The sequence below is a fragment of the Rhinopithecus bieti genome, unplaced genomic scaffold (assembly GCF_001698545.2).
Source record: "Rhinopithecus bieti isolate Rb0 unplaced genomic scaffold, ASM169854v2 scaffold_25396, whole genome shotgun sequence".
Taxonomy (NCBI): domain Eukaryota; kingdom Metazoa; phylum Chordata; class Mammalia; order Primates; family Cercopithecidae; genus Rhinopithecus; species Rhinopithecus bieti.
In genome coordinates this window covers 1,277,703-1,290,711 of record NW_016812016.1, presented here as the reverse complement: position 1 = coordinate 1,290,711, position 13,009 = coordinate 1,277,703, and the positions used below count along the sequence as shown (strand labels likewise).

At 38.4% G+C, this 13,009-nt stretch overlaps 1 long non-coding RNA gene across 2 annotated transcripts; it reads left to right on the top strand.

The window, feature by feature from the left end:
* Positions 1-3,051: 3,051 nt before the first annotated feature.
* Positions 3,052-12,560, top strand: LOC108544401 (uncharacterized). Of its 2 annotated transcripts, none has more exons than XR_001889828.1 (3): positions 3,052-3,333; positions 10,499-10,704; positions 11,448-12,560. It is a non-coding gene; the product is annotated as an uncharacterized LOC108544401 (long non-coding RNA). The 2 variants fall into 2 exon arrangements; XR_001889827.1 differs by having other exon boundaries at positions 10,499-10,767.
* The last annotated feature ends 449 nt before the right edge of the window (positions 12,561-13,009 follow it).

Below are 13,009 nucleotides of genomic sequence, written 5' to 3'. Positions count from 1 at the left end.
AAAGTGTATCAAAGACCTCGCGGCATAGGGCAGAAACGTGCTTTTATTGGGAGGAGGAGCGGGCACAGGGTTTCTTGAAAGAGCCTTGGTCCAGACGTCAGCAAATCTGGCTTGAAATCCCTGTTCTGGGCCGGGCGCGGTGGCTCAAGCCTGTAATCCCAGCACTTTGGGAGGCCGAGAAGGGCGGATCACGAGGTCAGGAGATCGAGACCATCCTGGCTAATACGGCGAAACCCTGTCTCTACTAAGAAATACACAAAACTAGTCAGGCGAGGTGGCGGGCGCCTGTAGTCCCAGCTACTTGGGAGGCTGAGGCGGGAGAATGGCGTGAACCCGGGAGGCAGAGCTTGCAGTGAGCTGAGATCCGGCCACTGCACTCCAGCCTGGGTGACAGAGCGAGACTCCATCTCAAAACAAACAAACAAACAAACAAACAAAAATGTCTGAGCAGCTCTTGAAGCCCTTTCCGCCACGCCCTACGGTGTAGATGGCGTTTCTGCTCCTCTCCCATCTGCTTCTTTCCTCCTACTCTCAGTGGACACTTCTCATCCAATCGATGTTGCTTCTCTCTCATTCTCTTTGAATTTGTGGGTTTGAAGAGTCATCTTTTTTTAAAACGCTGTTTTAGTAAGGTCTTGAGAAGGAGAGAATTAAAACGCATGAGGTCAAACCACTAAGTTTAACTGAAAAGTTTAATAGAGCCTTGAATCTTTAAATATATGTTTTTCCGGATAAGTTTATTTATAGGTATTGCATATTTTAGGTTATAATTAATTGAATTTTAAAATTTATTTTCAAGCTAATTTTTTAGTTTTAGATAAGATTTTAATGTTTGTATATTAAGTTAGTTACTAGTCATCTTAATAAATTAGTTTATTTTTTAAACTGTAATTTATTTGACTGGAGTAATCTAAGTATATATTTTATATCAGAGCAAATAATATATGTTTCATGCTTCTTCCAAAGACACACAAACACATATATATATACTTAGTATATTTTTCTTGTTTAACTTCTTTGGTTAGTACTTCCAGAATAATGTTAAATAAGTTTTAATAGCATTCTTGTCCAGTTTACAAAATAGAAATGTTTCTATTTTTTTACCTTTAAATATGGTAATTCATATTCTATATGTGATTATTCCACTTCATGACTCATATGCCATCTATTCTTATTATACTGTTTTTCCTTTTACATGAGAGGGAAATGTAGGATATTTGTAACTGCCTTTTTAAATTTAATGAGTTAATCTTATGTTTTATGTCATCTGATTTACATTATATTATGTTAACAACTTATGCATTATATTAGATTTTTGAATTCCTGGAATAAATATGTGATTACAATTGCCTGTTATTAACAATATGCTCCTGAGTTTTATTTGCTAATGTTTCATTAAGATATTGACTTTAGTAACTACTTTCTTAGAAAACAGTTATTTTAATCTAGGCTTTTGATTTATTTCTAAAGTTTTTATACATGTTCTGTTTTGTGATTATTTTAATTTTCTCTGTATCAATTAGTGTTTTCTTTTACATTTTGTTTGTTTGTTTGTTTGTTTGTTTTGAGACGGAGTCTCGCTCTGTCACCCAGGCTGGAGTGCAGTGGCCGGATCTCAGCTCACTGCAAGCTCCGCCTCCCGGGTTCACGCCATTCTCCCGCCTCAGCCTCCCAAGTAGCTGGGACTACAGGCGCCCGCCACCTCGCCTGACTAGTTTTTTGTATTTCTTAGTAGACACAGGGTTTCGCCGTGTTAGCCAGGATGGTCTTGATCTGCTGACCTTGTGATCCACCCCTCTCGGCCTCCCAAAGTGCTGGGATTACAGGCTTGAGCCACCACGCCCGGCCCCCTCTTTTTACATTTTTTTACTTCTTTTGTGTTTCTACATTCTTGCCCCTTTTTTTCCTAGTTAAGTTTGTCATTTTCATAGTTTATTATTGCCATTATTTAAATATAGTTTTCCTTTTAACTTTGTTTTGGTTTTATGTACAATCTCTGCTTCCCCCTGCCAACATTTTCTAGCTCCTTATTTTATTTTATTTTCATTATTTCCTCTCTTCTGTTTTCTTTAGATTATTTTATTCTCTTTGTCTTTTTTATTTAGATGCTTAATTTATCTAATTTTTAATTTCCTAATGATATATAGTATTTAAGACTTTAAAGTGTGTTAAGAATTAAGCTTTCGCTCTACTAAGTTGTGCTGGTTCTTAGATATTTCTTGCTCTTTCATTCACTGAAGTTGTTTCCCCAACACTGTCATAGTTCTGACTGTTTAATAATTGATGATGGTGTTCTCTTTGTTATTATAATGTTTACTCTTTTATTCTTGAGAGTATTGTTATTATTTTGTGTGGTGGAAAAAAAAAAAAAAAAAAAAAAAGAGTTTTAGCAACCTGCTCTCAAACTGCCCCTGTGAGCCTCAAGTCCTGGGCATGGGACTTTTCGACAGGAGTAATTTGAGCTGCCACTAGGTCAAAAGATTGTTTGTTGTTGTTGTCCTTTTGTTTTTTTAACGTGAGGACATGGTGACAAGTGCAAAAGAGCACACTTTTAGATTTAAAAATATACACTGGGTTGTGAGCCAGAGTCTCAAACCCAGATGTGTCATATAGGTAGTGTTCTCTGATTTTGTAACTGAAAAAATTTGTGACTCTGCACCTGTGTCTCTAGTACCATTTGATCTAGCCTATTCCTCATCTTCTCCTTGTTGAATCCAGTGATTTCTTTTCATTTACTTTTGTGTACAAGTCACAGACCAGAACTCAGAATTTCTAGCCACCTAGATGGCTCCAATATCCCAAGGAAATTAACAGGGGCATCAGTAGGGGCTGGACTGTGTCCACTGCTCCTTGGCTGAAGTGATCTTCTTGAAGCCAGTAGTGCACATCTTTCTCAGGAAGAGTTTCACTCTCACTCTGGCTTCTGGCTGTACTCAGTCTTAGAGCTCTAACTACATTTACCCCTGGCTTCTATTATGACATATGCAGCATGAACTTTTGATGAAATAATACATATTGTGTTGCTTAACCAAATGACCCCAGGAGCAGGCACACAGCTGTTTGCTGTCGCTCTCTCTCTCCCTCTCTCTGCCAACCTCACACCAGACTTAGGGTCATGATAAACTATAGGATCCTTGTGCACACCACTTAAATCCAAGGGAAGTAGAGGTGTCTTTGACACCAAGGGGTGCCATGATGTCATCTCTCTACTGTCCTCCTTCATAAGGATGAATTGGGCAGAAAATGCAGTGTTTCCATCCTCCGAAGGCCCGGACAGGAAACAGAAGCAGAGCAGTGGTTCTCTTCCACTCTCACTTCACCCAACATCAAGGCGTAAGTTCACTTTCCCCACTTCCTTTTTCTAAGCCTTTCCTCTCCTTTTGTCATTGAAACTCCCTTTTATCTAGTGGACTGTGCCCTACAGTAGAAGGGATTTCAAATCACCATGCAAATCTGCACAACTCTACATGGGAGAATGATGGATCATTGAAAGATGGATGTAGTATCTCTGCATTAGCTATAAATTATAACTGCAGCTACCTCTTCTCTCTAGAGGGTGAGTAGGAGAGAACCTGTAGCTACACCATGTAGGCTGAAAATTGAGCATCAGTGAATACTTTGAAATATCATACTATGCAAAGTAGTGTGCTAAACAAACTCTCCCTCCATCCTTAAACTTTTACTATTCCTTATCACAGACTCTTAGATTTGTGTTAGGGATAGGGCTGTGTAATCTCAGAGTTGGGAATGGTACAGATTTGGTTCAGGGATTGGTGTAAAAGTTCAGAAATGGAATTAGGTTGGAACTGAAGTGGTGTCGTTGCCTGGAATAAATACCTGGGTTTCATTGTCTCCAAGAAGATTAAAGACATGGGCACACACATACACACAAGGAGTAAGTTTAGGAGCAGAGGTTTAATAGGTAAAAGATAAAGAAAGGAGAATAGGAGATTCTCCAAATAGGAGATCTGGCCTGTGGCAAGAGCACCAGATATTATAGGCAGGCTCGAGGAGGCGGTGTCTGATTTATGTAAGGCCCACAGATTGGTTGGACCAGGTGTGACATTTACATAGCCAGCGGGGAAGGCTGCCCACTCCACCCTAATCTTATTATGCAAATGAGCTTTCCACTTGGTCAGTGCCATCTTGTCTGCTCCTTACTGTACATATGGCTGGCAAAGAGAAAGGAAGATGGACCCGCCATGTTGGACATGTCTAGCCCCAGATAGCCTTTTCCTATTGGCACAACTGCCATCATTCATCCTTGCAAGCTTCCAACTTGCTTGCCTATGTCTGCAGCCCAGTTTTACAGGCTGCCCTTTGTTAGAAAAGAAAATGATTTGGGGACTCCTTTACATTAAAAGGGAAACCTTACTGAGGACTCCTATACTTTCACTATCTGCCTAAGATTTCCTCTTAACTCTTTTATCAGAATTAGGTTGCACCCAAAAAGTGTGTGATGTGGAGTTATCTGTTTACCACACTTGATAGTCTCAGGAATGATCCTCAAGTGCCATGTTTGTTTATTCTCTGAGCATTTACAAGAATCTTGAATGATCTGCACCTCTTTTGAAACTACAATAGGTGTTTTCATTTATTTTCTGCTAATAAATAGACTTAGCTACTTATTACTAATTGAAAGCATTTCATTTTCCACTTGAAGTTTGCAGAGTGTGCACAACATTCTTTTCAAAGACTTTCTGGTTATGCCAACCTTATTTGGTATGGTATTTTTAGACTGTGAGGGCATTGGAGGAGTTAGTTGACAGTGAGATCTCTTATTCTCAGCTCCAGGGTAGATCTTCATCTTTTTTATCACAAAAATCACAAATTGTAGATCATTTAAACAGTACAGGAATGAATAAATAAATGTCCTTATACTTGGATTTGGAGTTAAGATTGGGGTAAGAGACAGGCATAGAGTAATATTCAGGTACATCAACCATATGCATTAACAGGTAATAAGAAACCATGATTTCACATTTTAACTGGGCTGACAATGCAACATGAAAATGACTGCACTAACCTAACCCATCATCAAACAGGAATGCTGTTCTTGGAAACTTGGTTGTGAAGGCGAGAAGGGCAGTAATTACATGGGTCTGCATGGTCAAAAGAGTTTAATCCTTTTGTTGTTATTGTTAATTAAACACAACTCTTGGGATATGTAAAAGATGATAAGAGGTGAGATTCTTCCAACACAACTGGGATTAAATCTGCAGATGGCACACGAAGTAGAGCCAAACCCTCTCCCACCCTTCTGTTGTGTAGGGCTGATGTTCCTGGCTTTCCTTTAGGTACCAGATGGAAACCACTCTTGAGCAACCCTCCTTGGTGACTCACTGGCTCATTATCCCACAGCCAGCTCAAGTATTTATACACATTGTCATTTGATCTGGTGGGTTCTTCAGAACATTTGGACTTGATGGGCCATTTTATTGACCCCATTATTGACTATCATGTGTGGTATTTAACTGAAGAGGTAGTTTTGAAGACTCATATATACTTTTCCTACATAAAGGCAAGCATTTGTCCAAGGCAGCCAGTCATAGGAAAGGGGAGTAAAGACTTTTGCTTCTATTCTCTCTAGAGTTCTTGCAATACGCAGTCCCTTAATGAAGCCAGATGCATCCTCTTGCGCTTGGCTTCAACATGATCAGTGAAAATGACTCAGAGCTGTAATTTTAATATGCCAATTATTTTCTAAAGAAAAATATAAGACTGCTTTATATGCAGAAAGTCATTTGTGTCTATTTCACACATCGTAGGTTCTTTGCACTGGGTTTGACTGTTTACTCTCTAAGAAATCCATCGTATTTATAAGGTTTAGTGTTGCCGTAAAATTTCTGGCTCCAAAAATATTTGTAAAGTCTCTGTCATAAATCACTTTTAACTTTGTAAATTTGTCAATTGTATAACATATGTCAGGTAAACTACACATGACCGGACAGTTTTATGACCATAAGCAGAGGCCAGCCTATTGTCTCATGCCAGTTTATGCACAGGTTGGCAATAGACACCTTCATAAAGAAAGAGATAAACCTGATTCAAGCTTTAAAATAGATTACTCATTTATTGGCCACTTTTACTACCATTTATAAGCTCACGATTTTTGAAATAAAAGAGACTCTGTCATTTAAAATTACACATTTTATTTATTTATTTATTTAAAATATAATTTATTAGGCTTCGGGAAAAAATTTTAGGTAAAAATCACTCACAAATCCACCTTTCTAAAGATAACACTAATAGCATTTTATTTTCCTATGGTTTAGTAGTGAGAATTGGACATGGAATCTATTGTGTTAGGGGATGGTAATGTATTTGCTTAAGAATAAACATAAAATATAACTGGTAGATTGAATTGAGTTTAGGTATTTTTGAGTATGCTCTAAATGTGATGCAACTAGAAATGACATGCGTCAAGAAAAGGGCACATTGGGAGGAATAGACTGGCAAAAAGAGACTGCACAATATTTACATTTTTGAAACAATAAAGAAGTAAGCCAAGAATTCATTTTGGAGTTCAAACAAAGCAGAGGTCTTACTAACGTGCAACTGAGTAGGAACGACTCCTTTTGCCTCAATTATGGGGCCTGCTTCTTAGGGCAATGATATTATTAGGTTGGTGCAAACATAATGCAGCTTTTTCCATTACTTTTAAATGGCAAAAGCTGCAATTGTGTTTGCACCATCCTAATACAATGAGAAATGCTGCATGCAATTGAAGTAAGCAGTAATTAGGGACAAAGGTATGTGTGTTCTAGAAAGTTCTACCAAGGGAAGGTCAGGAAAGGAGTCTGAGAGGTTTGCTCAATGGGAAAAGGAAGAGATCATGAGGGAAATGGACTGGGATTCCAAGTAGAAAAAAATGTTATTGGGCCCTCAGGTCAGGGAGGCAGATTCAGAGAGTGTTTAAAGGGGTGGGCTTTGAGTTCAGACTCCCTGGGTTCAAATCCTGGTTGAGCAAGCAACCTAGCCTCTTAGTTTCCTTGATAGAAAAATGAGAATGGTAATGCTTGTAGTGAAGATTGTGAGAATTAGAGGATGTAGAATGCTTTAAACAGCACTTTACTTGGCTCATAGTAAAGTAACTGGATAAATATTAGCTATTGTTGTCCCACAGTGTCTTGATCGTGCTAGTGTAGACAAGCTGAGGTGTTGAAGCATTGCTTGCCCATTGCTGCATGGAAGAAACCTGAGGATTAAGACACGGTCCAATGGGTTTTCCTGCAGGGTTTATGAAATGGCTTGCATTAGTAACAACGGGAGGGGGCTTTTTCTATTCCAATAACATTCTCCACACTTTAGAAAATGTATTCTGCTCTATTTTCCACCTAGGGGTTTAGGATTGGGAGATGAGAGTCAACATTTGTATATTTTTACATTTGTGGTGCCCTAACATGTGATTTGCCTTTTGACTTTTAATTTAATATTGAAATAAGCCCTTTCCAGTTAGATCTTTTTATACTGTTAATTCTTAACTAATATTAATATTATAATATTAACATGCTTATTATTAATGTCCACATGATAGAGTATTATATGATTGTATTATGATGTACTTAACTATTGTTTACTATTAGAAATTTTGTGAATTCTGATATTTTCCTGTTATAAATGATGTGACAGTGAGCCTCTCCTACTCATTCATTTCCTTAGGAACTACTTATTGAGCACCCACTATATTCCAAGCTCTCTGGGAGGCACTGGGAATAGCAGTGAGCTTGAAATAAATCTTGGTACATCTCTGATGTTCATTAGGGTAGATTGCTGGAAGCAAAATTGCTGTTCAGAAGAAATAAACATTTTAAGGCTCTTGATATCTACTGCCACATACTACTTAGAAACATGCTGATTTACAGGTCTGTAATATTAGATCATACAATTCATCCTGAATCAATATAATCTTTCTTTCTTTCTTTCCTCCCTTCCTTCCTTCCTTCCTTCCTTCCTTCCTTCCTTCCTTTCTTTCTTTCTTTTTCTTTCTTTCTTTCTTTCTTTCTTTCTTTTTTCTTTCTTTCTTTCTTTCTTTCTTTCTTTCTTTCTTTCTTTCTTTCTTTCTTTTCTTTCTTTCTTTCTTTCATCTTTCTTTCCTTTCTTTGCTTTCTTTCTTCTCTTTCTACCTTTTTTGAGTCAGGGTCTTACTCTGTCTCCCAGGCTGGAAAGCAGTGGCTCAATTATGGCTCACTGCAGACTCAAGCTCCTGGGCTCAAGCAGCCCTCCTGCCTCAGCCTCCTGAGTATCTAGAACCACCAGTGTATGCCACCAAGCCTGAATACTTTTTTAAATTTTTTTAAGGTAGGGTCACTATATTGCCCAGGTTGGTCTTGAACTTCTGGCCTCAAATTATCTTCTTGCCTCAGTCTCCCAAAGTGCTGGGATGACAGGCATAAGCCACCACGCCCGGCCAAATAAAATGTTTTTTAGGTATTCACATAAGTCTAAAAACATCTCCACCCACTGGAGAAAGCAGATGGAAACCCAGTTCTGAGAAATGATTTTCCCTTTCCACATCATGACTTTCAGCATAGTGAATAAACTACAGCGACTCATTTAATTTGGTGAAATCATTTTAAAAGACTGGAAATAAGAATGAGAAAGATGGAGAAAGAATAAAACCTTTGCTATTGATTAACCAAGCAATATACTTTTATAAAACACATGCTTCCGTATTTTGAAAACAAAGGGACATGGTTTGAGGATAAGTGTTCAAAAGATTATGACAAAAACAATATTATAGTGAGATTCTAAATGATTTCAACTTTCCCCTTTATTTTAAGCTATTGGGTATGTGGAAATAGGATGCATCGAAGATTGGCCACATGGAAAAAGGAAAAATGGAGTGATAGGGCAGAACACATTAGGTGCCAGCAACGCAATGAAACTCAATAGGCATTAAAAGCAAATGCAAAACTCGGTCCACTGATTAAGCTATAAGCCTTGTTTCAATGTGCTTTTTATTAAAATGGAAACTTTCCTTTACATCAATGGAACCATAGATTAATCCCTGTCTTTATTCTTGTGGATTAAGGAGCTACCTACTCAGGATTTTAAAACAAGATCACAAAAAACAGTTTCCTTTGAAAAATTTTTGTTGGAGAACATTTTCTTGGTGTTGAATTTAGAGCCTGATCAGTGGCAGAATAGGTGGAAATGGCCCCTAGGCTCACAGCACATAATCAGTGTAGGTTCCAGGAGAAGAGTTGGTACCCTCTTTAAAGGTCCAGAAAGAGGCCACTGGCTCATCTTCTGAGAGGGGAAAGCACAAAATCGGATGCATCTGATACCTGCAGAAGACTACCAACAAGGCTTTGCTCCGAAGCAAGATTCTTGTTTCTGAAAAGGTTAAGTGTTCAGAATCACCATCCTCTCAGGAATACTACTACCACTATTGCAGCTACCATTTAAGCTGTTACCGTATGCTGAATACTCTAATGTCTTTCATACATAAACTTGTTATACCTTCCCAAAAGCCAGGGAAAGATATGCTATTGAACTCTGTAAGGCAAAGAAAGCGAACCATGGAAGGGTTTGATTGCACGTGTAGGATCACACAACTCCCATAAAAGGATTTGAATTCAGAACTTACTTTAAAAACTTTGAATGGAGGATTGCTCAAAAAACATACTTGGAAAACAACATAAGAATAAGAGTCCAGTTTCCCAACCTGAAATACAAGGTAAATGGGAGCACCAACAAGGTAACTTAATGCTAAATGGATGAGATCTGGAATCCTGAAATCCCTACCAACTGAGGATAAGGTCAGTCTCCTACCCTAGGGAATTTGTAAGGATTAGATATTAGTTGTAATAGTTGAAATATATCATAGGGAAACCTGAGATCATTCTTGGAACTATAAGCCTGTGACTGTATTCTCCCAAAAAAGTTAACATGCCAGGCATAATTTTCCTCATCAAAATCCCCTTGATCTTAGCTGAGTTTAAAATGATCCTTCTTGATCACTTAAACCACCACACCAAAAAGAAACTAAAACAGGCCAAATTTGCCCTGAAGTCCTCTCCAAGTAACAAATCTTAGAGTGAAACTTTAGAAAGCAAAGAAAGGAAGCACCTTTGAGTTGATAGTATAGGGGATACCCCCTGTAGATTCTAGTCATTTCTATAACCTGCAAACCTCAGTACAGACAGGCCCAAAACAAGCTCAGATAAAGGCAGGGCTAGTCTCTCTCTCCTTTTCTAAGTCTTACCTGGATTCTGTATAAGCAGATAAAAAGCAGATAAGCTGATCTCACTCAAAGTGGAAGTCAGTGCTTATTAACTGCACACAAAGAGAGAAATATAAAACTGAGAGCATTTTGACATTTTATGAAAATTTGCCATTGCCATGTGTTCTGCTTAACAATTGCTGTTTAACAAACAAAAATAAAACAAAGTGGTCTAAAACAAAAATGTATTATCATGTCTCATGGTTATGTGGGTTGATTGGGCTCAGCTGGGCATTTCTCACGTGGTGTCTGTCTTGTTTTTGCTTTTAGAAGGCAGCTGGAGCTGGAGTTAACTAAAGACTCAGTTGGACAAGGCCTCCAGGATGGTTCCTTCATTCATGTACTAGGCACCTCATCTGGAATGGCTAGCACAGCTGGAGGCTGGCTGGGCATCTGTCTCCATGCAGCCTCTCCATTTGGACAGCTTGGGCTTCCTCTCATTGTGATGGTTTCAGGATAGACCTACCTGTTAACTGGTGGGTGGCTTCTCCTAGAGAACACACAGCAAGTATCCAGGATTGGGAACTGCAAGGCTTCTGGTAAACTAGCCTGGAAGTCACACAGAATCATTTCTACCACATTCTGTTGCTCACACCCACAGGCACAGCCCAGATGTAAGAGGAAGAAGGGGACATATAGGGATAGGCTAGCTACTACAACATGATATCCAAGTGCATGATGACCAAACTCATCTTGTTGAGCTCAGTATAAACTGGTTCAGGAGTAGAACTTACATGGCAATTTGCACATGGCAGGTGCTGCCTACTGGTCATATACATTGGATTCAAGCATTACCACAAAGAGTTTGAGAACTCTAACCTCTTAATCTCTGCTTCTGCCCTATCTGTCCTTATTTCTACAACTACACTCAGCACTGGTTTTCAACCTCAGTATATTCCTTTGATTCTCACATATGAAATGAACTTTTTCTTCAGCAACTCCTAGGACACAGTTTTTTTTCCTAACCACATACATTTGATCTCAAGCTCTCCTCTGGCTTGACCCTCTTCTTACTTTGGCTCTGCCGTATTTTTCTTCAACCAAGCCTTGTTTTATAGCATGAGCAGCTCAGCACTACGAAACAACACTTGCAGACTTCTGAGATGTTCACTTTTGCCTCACGAAATTTACATTTTAAAAAAGAAAACCTTTACAGATTGACAAGAGTAAAGCAGCAGACTTCTTTAATGTCATCAATGTCATTTTTCTCTCCTGTCAGGGATTTGGAGATGCAGAGATTTCCATTAAAAAATGATTTTGAAAATGTCAGAACACCCAGTAGTAGAAGAGCAAAAACACCTTTCGCCATTATCCACATTCAGCAATCATCAAAACAATGGATTTTTAAGAAAACCCATTGATTTATTAGAAGACTCCATAGTCAACTTCTGTTGGGTTGAAGGAGAGAGCACAATAAAAAGTTCTCAACTATTCTGGCTTCATTCAAGGACAGAAATTTCATCTCTTGAATTTTTGGATAATTTATCTCTCATCATATCTGGTTACTGCACAGCAAAATGTTTTGAGAAACACCTACCTAGAAAGGAACAAAATTCCTTCCCAAGGATCAGTTCAGCAGATAGAGTCCTAAATATCAGGTTTGATAAAGGTGTGAATGTCATGGCATTGTCAGGGGTGGTCAGTGTTGCAGAGAACAACTTCTGGCATCCTCAGATGGGACACACCAGAATCAGTAGAAGCATGGCTCCATCTCACACTGGGTATACTTGTTAAATTTCTACGTGTAGATAGATTTGGCAGAGTGAACCAAAAAATACTTGAAATATGAAACTATTATTGATCCTCTTGCACAGTGAAATGACTTTGCGTAAATGATTCTTAGATCAAAACATGATTAAACAGTCTTATTTTCTAAGGCAAACATTCATGTTTTAGTGCATCAAGAGAACACTTGGGGAGAACACAATGTTGTTCTTCAAGTATTTCAGAGTCTGTCCTACAGAAGAGGAATTACACTTACCCACTGTTATTCCTGAGGTCAGAACTAGGGCAAGTGGGTAGATATTGTGGGGAGGTGAACTTCACTTCAACTTAACAAAACTATATTTAAACTTAACCTTTTTTTCAAAGTGGAGAGAGCTCCCATGTAAGATAGTGAGCTTCCAGTCATGGACAAAGTTAAGCACATGTTGGGTAACTGCCTTCGGGGGAGGCTGAAGAGGGATTTTTATAATACAAGAGTTCTTAAGCTCTGTGTGTGTGTGTCCATGTTGTGTACGTGTAATTGTGTATTCATGGCAAACTTTGAAAACTAGAATTGTTGGTAGTCCCAGAAGAGATTAACAGACTCAAAACAGCTTTAAACACTTCGGTGATAATTCAGTACCATCATCACTGTGGCACAGCAATATCCCAAAGACTCTATTAAAGTTAGACACAGTTTGTACACTACTCTCTTCACTTCTAGTACTGTGTTGAACTTTTTATTGTCACAAGAGACTCTTGTCTGTATTCACAAGCAAATTTTTAGCACGTTGTGGTATTTTAGTAAAAACTTCATTTATCTCTAGTGTTGGATTGATGCTACTCCATACCTTGTCTAAAACTCAATTCATCTCAACTTTCCATCAATGGCATTTCTATAAATATAATTTAAAATTTTTGGCAGTATACATGAAGGCTTCTAGTATACTGGTATGCCTTACCACACCAGTTGTTATGGAAGGTACGTTGGGCCTAGTCATTTCCAAAGGTTTGAAGTTACTTCTCTCACTTTGTGTTACATTTGTTGGAAGAAAGTAAACTAGTAATGAGCAAATA